Here is a 15,187-nt window from a genome sequence, read left to right as displayed (position 1 = left end):
AGAAATTCACTAAATTCAGGAATAAGACAAGGATGTTGGCTCTCTACATGTCTATTCAATACAATACATGAAGTTTTAGCTAGAACAATAAGACTACTGAAGGAGATCAAGGCAATAGAAATAGGAATGAAAAATCAAAGTACGGTTACTTGCAGATGTTATTATAGTGTACATAAATGACCCTAAAAATTCCACCAGAGAACTCCTACTGCTAATAAACATATTCAGCAAAGTGTCTAGATATAAAAGTAACTAAAAAAAATCAGTATCCTTCCTATACACAAATGAAAAACTGACTGAGAAAGAAATCAGGGAATAAACACCTTTCACAATAGCTTCAGATAACATAAAATATCTTGGGGGACCACTAACCAACCAAGTGAAAACCTGTATAACAAGAACTTTAACTCTTTGAAGAAAGAAATTGAATAAAATATCAGAAGATAGAAAGATCATGCTCATGAATCAGTATGATTAACATAGTTAATAGTTTATAGGCCATCCTATAAAAAGCAACCTATAGCTTCGATGCAACCCCCATCAAAATTTCTTCACAATTATTTAGAGACCTTGAAAGAATAATACTCAATTTATATGGAGAAACAGAAAAGCCAGCCTAGCTAAAACAATCCTGGACAAGGGGGAAAAAAAGAACTGCTGGAGGTAGCACTATCCCTGATTTCAAGTTGTACCATAGAGATATAGCAATAAAAACTAAATGTTATTTTCCTAAAAATAGATACATTGATCAATAGAATCAAATTGAATACTCAGACATACATTTACACACCTTTGGACACTGATTTTTGACAAAGAAACCAGAAATAGAAACTGGGGTGGGGGGGAGACAGCATCTTCAACAAATGCATCAGGTTAAACTGGATATTTGCATGTAAAAGAATGAAAATTGATCCATATCTATTACCAAGCACAAAATTCAAATCCAAATGGATTTAACACATCAACATGAAACAAGATGCACTGAATCTGACAGAAGAGAAAGTAGGGAGTATCCTTGAACACATTGGCTCATGAGATGAATTTCTGGACAGATCACTAATAATGTAGGTGGTAAGATCAACAATTAAGACACAGGGCTTTAAGCAACTGAAAAGCTTCTGAAAGGAGAAAGATGCATTGAAATGGACAAAGTGGCAGCCTATAGAATGGGGAAAAATTTACCAACTTCACATCCAATAGAGGACTAATATCCAAAAAATGAAAAGAACCCAAGAAACTAAATATTTAAAAAAAATCCTATTTAAAAATGGGGTGTAACTCTAAACAGAGAATTATCAATACAGAAATCTCAAGTGGGTGAGAAACAAATAAATGTTCGACATCCTTAGCCATCACCAAAATTCAAATTAAAACTATTTTGGGATTTCATTTTATACCTATCAGAAAGGCTAAGATCAATAACACAAATGGCAGATCATGTTGGGGAGGATGTAGAACACATGGAACACTTCCAGTGCTAGTGTGAGTGCAAACTTGTGCAGCAAGTATGGAAATCAATTTGACAGTTCCTCAGAAAATTGGGAGTAGATTTACTTCAAGACTCATCTATACCACTCTTGGGCATATACCCAAAGGATGCTGCATCTTATCACAAGGACACTTGCTCAACTGTATTCATGGCTTTCCATAATAACTTGAAACTGGAAGCAATCTAGATGTTCCTCAACTGGAGAATGGATAAAGAAAATGTGGTACATTTATGTAATGGAATATTACTCAACTGTTAAAAAACAAAAAAGACATCATGAAATTGCAGGCAAATGGATAGAACAAAAAGAAAAAAAATCATCCAGAGTGAATTAACCCAGACCCAGAAAGATTAATGTGGTGTGTATTTACTTATAAGTAGATATTAGCTGTTAAGTAAATGATAACCAAGCTACAGTCTATAGACCTTGCATGATTATGGAGGAAGCATGGCTATCCCTAAGAAGGGAAAATAGAATAGAATTTGCAGGTGAACTGGGGCAGATGGGAATGGGAGGAGGATGAATCGGGTTGCAGGGAATATGGGGTGGAGAGAGAGTTTGCGGGGAGGGACAGCTGGAATTGGAGGCTATTTGGCGTGCTGTGTAAACCTAGTGCACTGGAAACTTATTGGAATCTATGTGGGTAATCCAAGTGAGGACTCCCAGGATGGTGGTTAGGAGTCTGAACTGGACATCTCTTATGGTCAGGCAAGGCTCCCTTTGGTGAGATTGGGTTGCACCAGGTTGAGATGTTGGCCAGGGTTTCCATGGTGATCCCCAAAGGACCCAAGATAATGCTAAATGAAAGGGTTGTTCTCTGCAAACTGACAGTGGGGCCATATTGTCATGGACAACATCCACTCAGCTCATTGAATATGGAAAGGCTTCTTGAAGGTTTTTCCCCTACATTCTAGTCTCTTTGGTGTGGGAACATCTCAGAAGGGTGCTGAAAGAGAAACATGGGCACTAACCCAATTACAAAACATGTGACCTAAAATCTGTCCTGCCTATAAGATATACTTGCGCAATGGCGGCACAGAACAATGTCAGGCTTAACTTGAGGCCCAATCCAGGACAGAGAACCCAGGCTTGACACTGCTTGGATGGCCAGGAACTGGAGACTAGATATACCAGAAGCCTAGGGTAGAATCAAACATGACTGGCCAAAAAAGTCACTGACGTGATCCCTAGTGATAGTCTTAAATACTCAAAGATTGGTGCCTTGTTCAGTCCTCATCACAGAGGCTTTCTCAGCAGCATACAGGAGTGGAAACAGAGACCCATAGCCAGACATTATACAGAGAGATAGTCTATTGAAGGTCTCTATTTGGGTCCATACCTTCAGAGCTCAGAGAATTCCACAGAAGAGGAGGCAGAAAGATTGTAGTAGTCAGGGTTAACAGAGGATACTAGAAAACATGGGCCACTGATAAACTAAGTGGGACTCACGTGGTCTCACAGAGACTGAGTAGAAAAGCAGGAGGCCTTCAGGGGTCGGCACCAGGTGCTCTGCATATGTATTGTTGCTGTTAGTTTGGTGTTTATGTGGCACTCCTAACTGTGAGAGTAGGTGTGTCTCTGATTCCTTTGCCTGCTCTTGGGACTCTTTTCTTCCTTTTGAGTCAACTTGCTATCTTTGTTTTGCCCTGTTTGGCTATCTCCTTGGAGACCTGCTATTTTCTGAAGAGGAAACACAAGGAGAGTATATCTGGGAGAGACAAGAGGTGGGGAGAGCTAGGGCGAGTGGAGGAGGAAAACTGTGTTCAAGATGTATTGTATGAGAGAAGAATCTATTTTCAATTAAAAAAATGAATTTATAATGACACCATGAAGTACTGAGGTGGATGGCAAAGGCTGGTCGTAAGGCTACTGTTTAGACATTATTTGACTGGTCTTCACATTTCCTATCCATGCAGATATTTGGACAGAAATAAATTTTATATCCTTTCATCGAGTCTTTAGGATATTTCATTGCATCCTTAAGTTATCAATGAAAGCCTAGTTCTATTCAGGGTAGTTGAAGGAGTGAATTAAAAAATTTTGGAATCATCTAGCAATTCTTACACTCTCTGTGAAATCATGGAAGCAGTTTTATATTTGACATATCTGTCTCCTTGAGAAATGTGTGTGACAACTTGTAATTTTTATCACTTATGAAAGGGAAGTTCAACTATCTCAACCCCTTCTGTCATTTAAAATAAATTTACTATTTATATGAGGGAGAAGAAAGAACAGGAATTTTCAGTTCAAATTAAGTGATAATAAGATGTCAGCTTCCTTTTCAATAGACTCTTAGGAAATTCTTAATGCAGCATTAAACTCTGGTGAGTCAGAGGCTCCAAACTCAGGATGTGTTGCTGAAGGATAAACCTCACAGGAGATTTGGTCATGGAGACGGCACTGCATTTCATGCTCCACTGAAATCTCTCTAGTCCTCTTTGCCCTGCTGATATCTACTTGTTTCTTATAATTGATCTATGTATTCTCCAACATTTTATTTTTCTACTTCTTGAAAACTTGGAAGTTTACTGTAATCCATTAAGGGCTTCTCTGTCCTGTTTTGCCTTAGTGCTAAAGCACATAATCCTCCATTCCTATTATCCACTAGAGATTGCCTTAAATAGTCATGGAGTAGATGACTATCCTATAGTTAAAATGTTTGCATCTTATCATTGACATTTCACTTCCACTGTACTATGTGGCATGTTGCCCTGAATTGCAACAATCTCCTTCAAATGGAAAAGTTTTATTCAAGGAGAAAAATGAGGCTTATGAGCCTAAGGTGGTAAACAAAATGTCACATATCTGGGAAAACAAAAGCGTGGAAGGTTCTGAAAGGCATGACTATGGGCTAAACAGTTGCTGGAGGTAGAGATTCTGACTAGACAAACTACTCAAAGAAAGAGGTATTGGTATTAACAAGTTGCCTTCAAGCTGCATAGAGTACCCCATGGTTGCAGGATTTTCAGAGTTGTGACCCATGTTGATATAGGTTTTTAGGTGATGCAGCTGCATTTGAATTTTCCCTACTCCTTGTAAGTAACGCCAACAACAACAACAACAAAAACACTTCGGTTCATGAAATTGGACATTTGTGAAATCATTACTTTGGCCTGACCCCAGTTCCCTTCCTGGGATAAGTGAATGTGTGTGTGTGTGTGTGTGTGTGTGTGTGTGTGTGTGTGTGTGTGTTGTGTTGTGTCAAGAAAAATATGTTACAAAATACTTTGAGACCGTTTCTACTAATTGGCTCTTTTTGATAATAAATTTCATTATAATTTGTAATTCTCCACCTTTAGTATTTTTTAATGTTGAACACTGAATTTTGGAACAATTAGTGGAGACTGTGAGTTCCTCATGTTTTGTTTGGTGAGACATAGGCAACCATCTGTATACCTATTGGGGCACTGACAAAAAAACAAACAAACAAACAAACAAAAACCCACAAAATAGTTCATCTAAGTTTAGCTTGCTGAAAGAATGAGTTTTGGGTCTACTATCCCAGCATGAGTGACTCAAAGTTAGTTAAATAACTGATAAGGCAACCCCAAATAACTCAACTCAACTCCATGAAGCAAGTGTCTCTTCCTAGCAAAGGACCTGCTGCTTGTATAACTTTTGGGGGAGAAGCATCATGTACCACATAAAAGTCTAAGATTCCTGAGCGCTGTTAGGTCCCTTTGCTCCCTGAGTCTGCAAACTTCCTTCTTCTCCTGAGTTTAATGTGCCTCCTTATCCTTCAAAGAAAGACTGTGTCTATTTCAATAATTGTATTTCAATTACAGTGCTCTTTTATAATGTGTGAAGTTAAATTACTAAAGAATCCTCTTCTTCTATAAGTATTTAGTTGTTATTTCCAGAGCCTTGATCTTACTTTAGGTTGGTGGCTTGTTTTGGATAACGCATGGATTCCTTCATGTTTCACCCAAGCTGCCTGAAGCTGCTCTGCTTCTCTTTCCCATTTAGCTGGGCTGTCCCTCCAATATCGCTTGGATATTAGCAAACCCTTCAATAAGCTCTTGTTCTTTGCCCACAAAATGGAGTAGTGCCTAGAATAATTTTGGCCTATATAGTCCCAAGGCTATGAAAAATGCTCCTCTCAGTATTTCATTGTCTTACTGAACACAACTTTTTTTTTTAAACATTCCATCATTATTTCCACTGACAAACACTACTTTCTTCTTCCTTACCTAATACTTGCTGTATCTCTTTGTTATAGTTGAAAGAGCAAAGACAACTTCATTCCTCTTTTTGAATTTATGTCCAGTTTAGGATCAAAGCATTTGCTGTCTATTATTTAATCTCTAAAAACCATCACCTACTCACTCTGTGTATATTTTAAGTAATTTTCTTTAAAACAGCAAGTGAATGTTTCTTAATTTACCCCATCCAGCAGGTTAAAAGTAAACTATTATAATTTTAACATAGTTTTTGAGAACTTCATACATAAGCATTTTGTCTGTCTTGCCTCCACTTGTCTCTTCTCTAAAACTCTTCAATGTTTCCCTTCCCTTTCCCAAATACATGATCTCTTCTGGAAAAACTCTTAAATACATTGAGTTTACAAAATTTAAATGCACATAAAGTTACTAATGTATTTTTTAAATTTTTGTTCCCATATAGTTCTTTTTCCCCAATTTTAAATGTTTTCCCCTTGTCTTATCTAGATGCAGTTTTATTTACACCTTCACTTTTTTACTTTTTAAAATTTTTATTCTTTGATCATATAATTTGATATGTTTGATTATATATTCAAAAATGTATACACTGCATCATAATCATATCTACCCCAATCCCTTCCTCCTCCTGCCCCTTCATCCCCAATATATCTTCCTTCCAGCTTCAAGTCCTTCCACTTTTGTAATCACCTAATGGTTTGAATCAGTTTTGTCCATATGAATAGATGGGGGGAGGTACCCACTAGGACACAGGCAACCTGTTGTGTGATTTTTTATTACACGCTTGCTTTGAGACCGAGCGAGGAGCTAGCCACTAGCTGACCAAAATTAACCATAGAACCTTGGAGGACTGTGGACAGATACGAGACAGGAAGTAATAAGGCAGGGCTGAGAGAGGATCTCAGCACTATTTTGGAGGAAGGGACTGAAGAGGTAGGAAGTCACTAGTGGCTGCTCCTCTGTCTCTACTCTTTCAGGTTCTTACCCCAATATCTGATTCCCAGTTTTTTATTGGTAAAGAATAATTAGATAAATGCTTCACCTGGAGTCTAACTCAGGACACAAAAGCACAAGAGAGCCACTCATCCCTGGCCTTGCAGCCAGTGCAGCCCCCTCAGCCAAAGATGATAGAGTCCACTGGCTTTTCCTCCTTTGCCTCAAGCCCTCTGATTGAGTCTGGGATTTTTCTGTTGCAGCCTCTCTGCAATACCTCAAGCTTCTACCCAAACTCCACCAGCCCCAAATCCACAGGCACTTGGGCTCCAAAGGCCACTAGGATTAGCTGTCCACCACCAGCTGACTCTGCCTTCAGGCAGCTCTCTGTTTTCAATCCCCACCCATCACATAAGCTTCTTTCACACTCCCCCATGTCCAATTTTCAGGCCACTCACTCCTTCACGCCATGGATTGTAGGTCTAGGATTACCCTAGACCCCACTCCTCAGGCTGCTGCCACACTAGCCTGACCTCCTTAACACCACCAGCTCTGGCTTCCGTTGTTGCAAGGACCACACACTCTCAGCTCACAGCTACACGTGAGCAGCTGCGGCTGCCCTCAGCCAGGCTGTGCAATCATTCCATCACTCTCCCTTAAGGGAAATGACTCTCCATCCCTCAGCAGCTATCAACTGTTCCATAGCAAACATTAGGAGTCTCTCATGTCTCCATGATGATACTTTTATGATCTTATATAGTTAAGTAGTTAACAACTCTTGCTGTGACTTTGTGTGTATGACAGTCACGCTGTGTCTGTACGATATCTTTTTATAGCATCCCTTCCAATCCTCCAGCTTTCACATTCTACCTCTTTTCTATCCATTCTGTAATATTCCATCTACAGAAGCCTGCTCATCATCATTTATTCTCAGCACTTTGAACTGTTGTTAATCTCAGTTGTATTAGCCACTATCCAGTGCAATAGAAAGCTTCTCCAATAAAAGATTAGAGAAGCACAGCTCTACAGAAAAAAAGAATTTCTGTTTAGGAAAACAACATCCAAGGGTTCCTCACCTTGCACCTTATATCTCCTTAGCTATGTTTTTATTTCCATGTTTACAAAATACTCCCTTAACAATCAAGAGAGCAGTTGACTACCTTAATAAATATTCTTGGCACTACAGCATCAATGGGTACATATTGTCAGGATGTCAAGTATTACAGCACTAAAAAGTCCAGTGATGGGTTGTTACATAACTTCATACTCTAGTAATATGAACAGGTTGAAAGGGATTGTGTAAAATGGTTTATGTGGTGAACCCAAATATGCAATATAAAATAGTATGGGCTTGGTTTGGAGAGAGGGAACCTGATCCACAAAGTATCATCAAAATGGTCACATTAGAAAAACTGATATTTCAACTGATAATTAAAAGAAAGCAGACACTAGAAAAATTGATAACTATGACTCAAGGCTGAGGGTAGACTAAAGATACATCAATTTGAGGATGAGACAAAGACTAAGGGTTACATTTTAACTAAGGGTTAAGAGTATTTGACTACCTTCAAGGCATAACTAACTGCTCATGTCCAATGAATACAATTAACACCTCTAAACAAAGCTCTTCTAGTTGGACCAATACTATGAACAACATATATGAGATCCTCAATAATCAATAGTGAATATTAACTAAGAAGCAGTGAGTATATGGGTCTAGACATAATCTAGTTGCAGCATTCTCAAACTAGGTTCATTCACAAAATCTGGCTCTCTAGGAATCTGTCCATTTCTTCTATAGTCACTTATGTACATCCCTTCTGAAGTTACATACTCAGGTGATGAGGATGGCCATCTCAATCTTTCCTGATAGAGTATCATTCTTTGGTCAAAGGTACAGAAACCACAACATTGTCCTGCTAGCAGCTTCGAAGCAGCTGTGTAGGTCCAAATATTATTGTCTAGTCTTAATCCCAAGGCTAATCACTTTTAAATAAAGAAGGTACATGAGTCTCTCTTCTGTTGGAGACAGTACATGTCTCAAATGCTACATATAATAGTCAAAAGCATGCCTTTTATTTTGTTTTTATGTATCACACTCTTTTCTTCTTTTTTAAATGTATTCTTCTCTCATACATTACATTCTGACTGCAGTTTTTCCTCTCTCCACTCCTCCCAATACTCCCCCCAACACACACACACACACACACACACACACACACACACACACACACACACACACACACAAGATTCATTCCTTTGTTTTCCCAGGTATATTTACTGAACATGACATGACAAGTTATAGAAAGACTAGGCACAAACCCTCACATAAAGGCTGGACGAGGCAACCCAATAGAAGGAAAAGTTTCCCAAGAGCAGGCAAAAGAGTCAGAGACACCCTCCCCTGACCATTCCCACTATCAGGAGTCCCACAAGAACACCAAGTTACACAACCATAACATGTATGCAGAGGACCTAGCTCAGACCCATACAAGTTCCATGATTGTTTCTTCAGTCTCTGTGAGCCCCTATGATCCCTGTTTAGTTGATTCTGTTGGCCAAGTTCTCCTGGTGTCCCCAACCCCTCTGGCTCCTATATCCTTCTTCCCCATCTTCCACAGCATTCTCTGTGCTTGACCTAATGTTTGGGAGTGGGTCTCTGCATCTGCTCTTTTCAGTTGCTGGATGAAGCCTATCTGATGACGATTGGAATAACACTGATCAATTAGTATAGCAGAATATTGTTAGAAATAATTTCCTTGGCTCTTTTTTTTTTATTGGCAAGTCGTGTTTGGTTCTATTTAGATTTCTGTGCTATTCAGCCTTTCGTTCCTTGCCATCCAGATAGTGTCAATATGGGCTCTCTCTGCCTCCAGTTGGACCAGCCATTGGATAGCCACTCCCACAAGCTCTGCACCACCATCACCCAGCACATGTAGCAGGCAAGACAAATTTTAGGTCAAAGGTTTTGTGGTTGGCTTGTTGTCCCAGTCCCACCACTGGAATCCTTGCTTGCTTACGTAAAATGGCCAGTTCAGGCTCTGTGTCTTCCATCATTAGGAGTTTTCACTAGGGTCACCATTGTAGATTCCAGGGAGTTTCCACTGTGCTAGGTTTCTACACCACCACCTCCCAAATATGCCTGAATTCTAGTTGTCTCTCGAAATACTATCTCCCTCCATGCCATCATCTGATTCTTTCATATTGTACTGTATTCTATGTAAATGCATATTTTCTGCTTTTCATATAAGAAATAAACTTTATAACAGAGATTTTAAAAGAATAAAAATATAGAATATGCATGTTTCACATATCACAAAACTGAATCAAGATCACAGCTGATGGAAATTTTCATAACAATCAAGTCAGGCTAAAATTTCTTGATGTAAATCCATAGGCATTTTTGTATTTCATAAGGCAATAAGAAAATTAAGAGATGTGAATTAGAAACAATGTATGTTCATTATTTCTTGGAGAATTAAGAAAGTTAATAAAATTGAAATAGATTATCTTATAAGAAAATGAAAGTTTATTCTTGGATTATGCTATGATCAACCATAGAAAGTGCTGAAAACACAGAGTAAGTCTATTCTAAATAGTTAAAAGAGATCTTTTAGCTTATTAAAGGTCTGATAAGAGTAAGAGTTCAATAGTCTTAATCCCAGGTAACTCCCAACTCTCTGTACAACCTATAATAGATCATTCAGTGCAATTTAGCTGATCAGTAGATGAAGGCAATAATTCTGCACTATATTCTACACTGGTGTCTTTTGTAAAATAAGTTTTCTGAATACTATAAAATAACGCATTGATATTATATTTTTTTGTAATGACAACTTACTTTGTTAAATATATGTCTCAATTGCAAATGAAAATTTGTGTTATTTTGTAAAGTTGTATTACAAGTGGAAATCATGTGTGTACTGTTTGTCTTACATAATGCAATTTGTAATTATTCCAGATACTGCGATGAAGAAATAAAATGCTACCAGTTAAAATATGGCATGATCATTGTATTATCTTCAATATGTTGCTTCATATATGTTTTTAAATAGTTTATTAAGTTTTTGAGGATTTCGTACATATTTTGCTCATATTCAAGCCCATCTCCTCCCATAGTCACCCTCTCCACTCCTCAGCTAGTTGTGAGATTGCATGCCATTTTCTCAGCACTTTGGGATTTTGCCTGGCCTTTGCTTGCTTAAGACTTGTTCATGTTATCAAAATCTCTGTGAATTCATGTGGGCAACTTCCTTATTGTATAAAAAAAAGAAAAGAAAAGCACCATTTACTTGAAGTTATCCACCACTTCTGGGTCTTGAAATCTTTCCACCATCTCTTTCAGAAAAATTCTTGAGCATAGAGATAGAAGAGTGTGACATATACTTCCTATTTGGAATTGAGTACAATTATTCAATCTCTTATTCTCTGAAAATTAAGTAGTTGAGTGTCTTTGCATTAATTATTATCAAATGCAGGAAGTATTCATAATGAGGGTTGAATGATGCATTGTTTATGAAAAAGCCATATTTAAAAAGAAATACAAGCTTCCATATGTGTGTGTGTGTGTGTGTGTGTGTGTGTGTGTGTGTGTGTGTGTGTGTGTATGTGTGTGTGTTTCTTCTGAGGTCTCACAGATCATTCACAAAATATCAGGATGCTGTGGGATGTTCTGTATGGCAAATGTGTTGCTCTGATTGGTCAATAAAAAAAACACTGATTGGCCAGTGGCTAGGCAGGAAGTATAGGCAGGACTAACAGAGAGGAGAAAAAAAGAACAGGAAGGCAGAAGGAGTCACTGCCAGCTGCTGCTAGGACAAGCAGCATATGAAGATGCCAGTAAGTCACAAGCCACGTGGCAAGGTATAGATTTATGGAAATGGATTAATTTAAGCTATAAGAACAGTTAGCAAGAAGCCTGCCATGGCCATACAGTTTGTAAGCAATATAAGTCTCCGTATTTACTTGGTTGGGTCTGAGTGGGACCCAATTGGAAAATACAGAAAGCATTTTGCTGGGAAGTTCCTTGCATGAACTGCCCATCACATTGCCATTTCTTTCCTTGCAGGGAACAAGATGGAAATGCAAGTAGAGATAATATTTTCCCTGCCTATTAGATAAAGATCTATAGCTCTGATCCAGAGAATTCATCCAAAAATTTTCCATTTTACCAAACCATGCTCCCCCTTTCAGAAGGGGCAGGAGGAGTACACATCTGTGACACTACATTTCTGTTTTACAACAGGAAGTAAGAACAAGCTTGGAAAAAAAGAAACTATAGAAAACGAAGTGGACAAGGTTCCACAGAGGCTCCAAGGTAGTGATTAAGAGCACTTGATGTTCTTATAGAGTTTCTGGGTTCAGTTCCCAGCATCCACATGCTGCACACAGCCTCTTGTCAATCAATTCCAGGATCTCCACTATCCCCTTCTAAGATCCTTAGGAGATACCCGGTGCACATACATGCCAGCAGACAAAACATTCAAACGGGCAAAAAGCAAACAATGAAACAAAACACCCACAAATACATCTTTAAAATTGTTTAACATTTCCTAAACTATTCTTATTTTACCTAAATACTCCATTGTAGTATCTATTATTTTCTTACCAAGAAAATTTTAACTTCATTATAATGGTGCTGCTATATGAATTTAAAAAACCTGAGAGAATTAGATGGAGTTTAATAGCACAGTGTCCTCATCGTATCACCACTAAAAATGCTCATCCTGGGCAAGTGGTATGAGTAAAAGTGGATGAGTAAGTCCATACAACAACAAAAGCAAACAAATAAACAAAATCCGAAATGAAGCAGCAGCAAGTATGTCTATTAACAAAAGTCTGAAAAATTAGAACATATGTTAAATCCGTCAGCACATTGTGAGGGGAAATACATTTTGAAGTTATTCTAGGATTCCTGAACAGACTTTTCCTTCTTTGAAGGCATGGGGGAGCTCAGAAAATTAAACGGCTCTATTGGGCAAAAAAAAATGGATAATGTTGAAATAATTCTTTATAAATGTTATTCAAATAATTATCCCTCAAACATGCTAGTATATTTGGTCCTATAAAAATCTATAAACATATTAAGAGGACAATAGAATTTTAGGCATTAAGCAGCATGAGGTTTATTAAGAAAAGACATGCCACAGAAGCTAATAGCTTCTTTTGATTCATTGTTAATTACAAAATTAGAGCATGCTGTGAATCGGGTCTATTTGCAATATTTGGACTCTTCTAAGTTCTTGGATAACTGTTTTAAGGCACACTTTGTATTGTAAATTTTAGTACAATATTAGGGGATATGTTTTAGGCTAGATATGGTAATATTGTAATTAACTTACTCTACTGAATAAAGATCAAGCTAAAGATTAAATAATCCATGGTGATACTGGGCAACAATGTAGATAGGACAGTAACTAATAATTCCAAGTTCATTTCCAAACTCTTACCAGTTAGATTACTGCATATCTACTGTATTGATTAACATAAATTCCTTTAAATTATAAGTGTATGCTTGAAATCTAAGAAAGTGTACTAAAATTGAATGGAAAGTGTTGATTTCTGAGTATAGGTACATATATGTATGTATATATATGTATATGTATGTATCTTCTTTTGTTTATATAGTAGAAACTAATAAATTAAATGAGAACCAAGATATGACAAAGAGGCATTAATATCTGTTTTACAAATAAATTATTAAACTGGAAATATTTCAAGTGTAAATCAAGTTAACATTGCAGGTATTTTACAAGGAATGTAGATTACTTTGGACTTAATATAGTTTTGTTTTTGTATTCTTTTTGTCCTTTTTTATTAAGAAATTTTTTATTCATTTTACACACCAATCACATATCCCCCTCTTCCCTCCTCCTGCCCATCCAGCCTGGTATTTGGCTGTGGATCTCTGCATTTGCTTCCATCAGTTACTGGAGAAAGGCTCTATGATGACAGATATGGTATTCACCAATCTGATTACTGGCGTAAGCCAGTTCAGGCACCTCTCCACTATTGCTATTAGTCTAAAGCTGGTAAATGTCATTTCTGTGTACTAAATAACACACCTTGGTCTGAAGCAATAACATTTTTCAGTATCATAAAATTTTGAAAAATTATTTAACATCTATTCAAAATATGACATGAAATATTACAAACTCCTTAATTAAATAACATGAAAATAATAAACTCGGTAAAAATTAAGCTCTTATTTTGAATCCACTAAAGGTTTCCACTTACTCCAGTATAGGTGACAGAATTTTTTCAAACCTTTCCAGTTCATTATTTCCCTAGTGTATTTTCATCTGCTTTTGTATGTTTTAATTTTCTTGTACTCTAATCTGTACCATTGCAATGAGGCATCTTCTAATGTATTTCGTCCATCTAACTACCCTTTACAATAACTTCAGTAGCACTTTTATTGCCTGTCAAGGTCTATATTCCTATTAACCCATAAAGTAGCCTGTGAATATTTGTTTGACCATATATATAAGCATGAGTTTTTCAGCCATAGAATGAACGTCACAAGAGGTGACAATCCTGGCATTCCTGTTTTATCATAAAAATGAAGTACCCTCTAACTTTTGCATACTTTTTCATGTAGAATGTGGCAAATTCACAAACAATTTTTTTTCTTATTTTATATGAGTAGGCTAAAGAACACTGATGAGAATAATACAGTTCTGAATGATAGTAATAGCAAAAAAAAATTAAATTCAGTTATTTAAACTGCCAAGCTGAAAAAATTAAGATTCTGAGAGTTTAACCAATGGTCTATTTCAGCAGATTCTTTATGAAAACCGAGGTGTGAAAGGTGCTCTAGTGAGATAGAGGAGCTATATCTGCAGGGGTGAGATGTGGAGTGATATCACAGTAAGTTATTTCCTGCCTCCAGAAGAAGCATCTTTGGGTACAGTTTAAAGCTACTTGCAGGATTTCACACAGGTCCTTAAGCATTAAATATGAAAAACTACTTTCTGTAAGCATTATCAAGCTTAGAACAGTTGAAAGTTATTGTATGTATCTCATTCATATATATTTTGGACTTGGTAAAGAGTTGTCTTTTGTGTCCTGAACATAATTGCAATGTACTAAATAACACAGCTAGTTTCTGAAGCAATGGCATTTTTTGCAATGTAATAAAAATTGGAATACTATTTAAAATATATTTAAAATGTGACATGGAATATTACAACACTCCTTGATTAAGTAAAAAAGTAAATTATAAACTTAATAGAATTAGCATTTTAGTTTGAATTCTAAGGAGGTTTCTTCTTACTCTTACCAGCTTCATTATTGGTAATAGCTCCAACACACACACACACACACACACACACACACACACACACACACACACAGAGAGAGAGAGAGAGAGAGAGAGAGAGAGAGGAAGGAGCAACTTTATAACCTTAATAATCAGTATATTAAAGTATATAAATAGATTGGAAAACTCAATAAGGTAAAGAGTATTATTTTAAAATTATTGTATTTATTCTACTCAATTTCAACCACTAAATAGTAGTTTTCTTAAATATAATTGAATATTGTTTGAAATATTATGCATGAAAAAATATTTTGGCTGATTTAATT

The sequence above is a fragment of the Peromyscus leucopus genome, chromosome 10 (assembly GCF_004664715.2).
Source record: "Peromyscus leucopus breed LL Stock chromosome 10, UCI_PerLeu_2.1, whole genome shotgun sequence".
NCBI classification, from domain to species: domain Eukaryota; kingdom Metazoa; phylum Chordata; class Mammalia; order Rodentia; family Cricetidae; genus Peromyscus; species Peromyscus leucopus.
Note: the sequence above shows the minus strand (reverse complement) of the source record.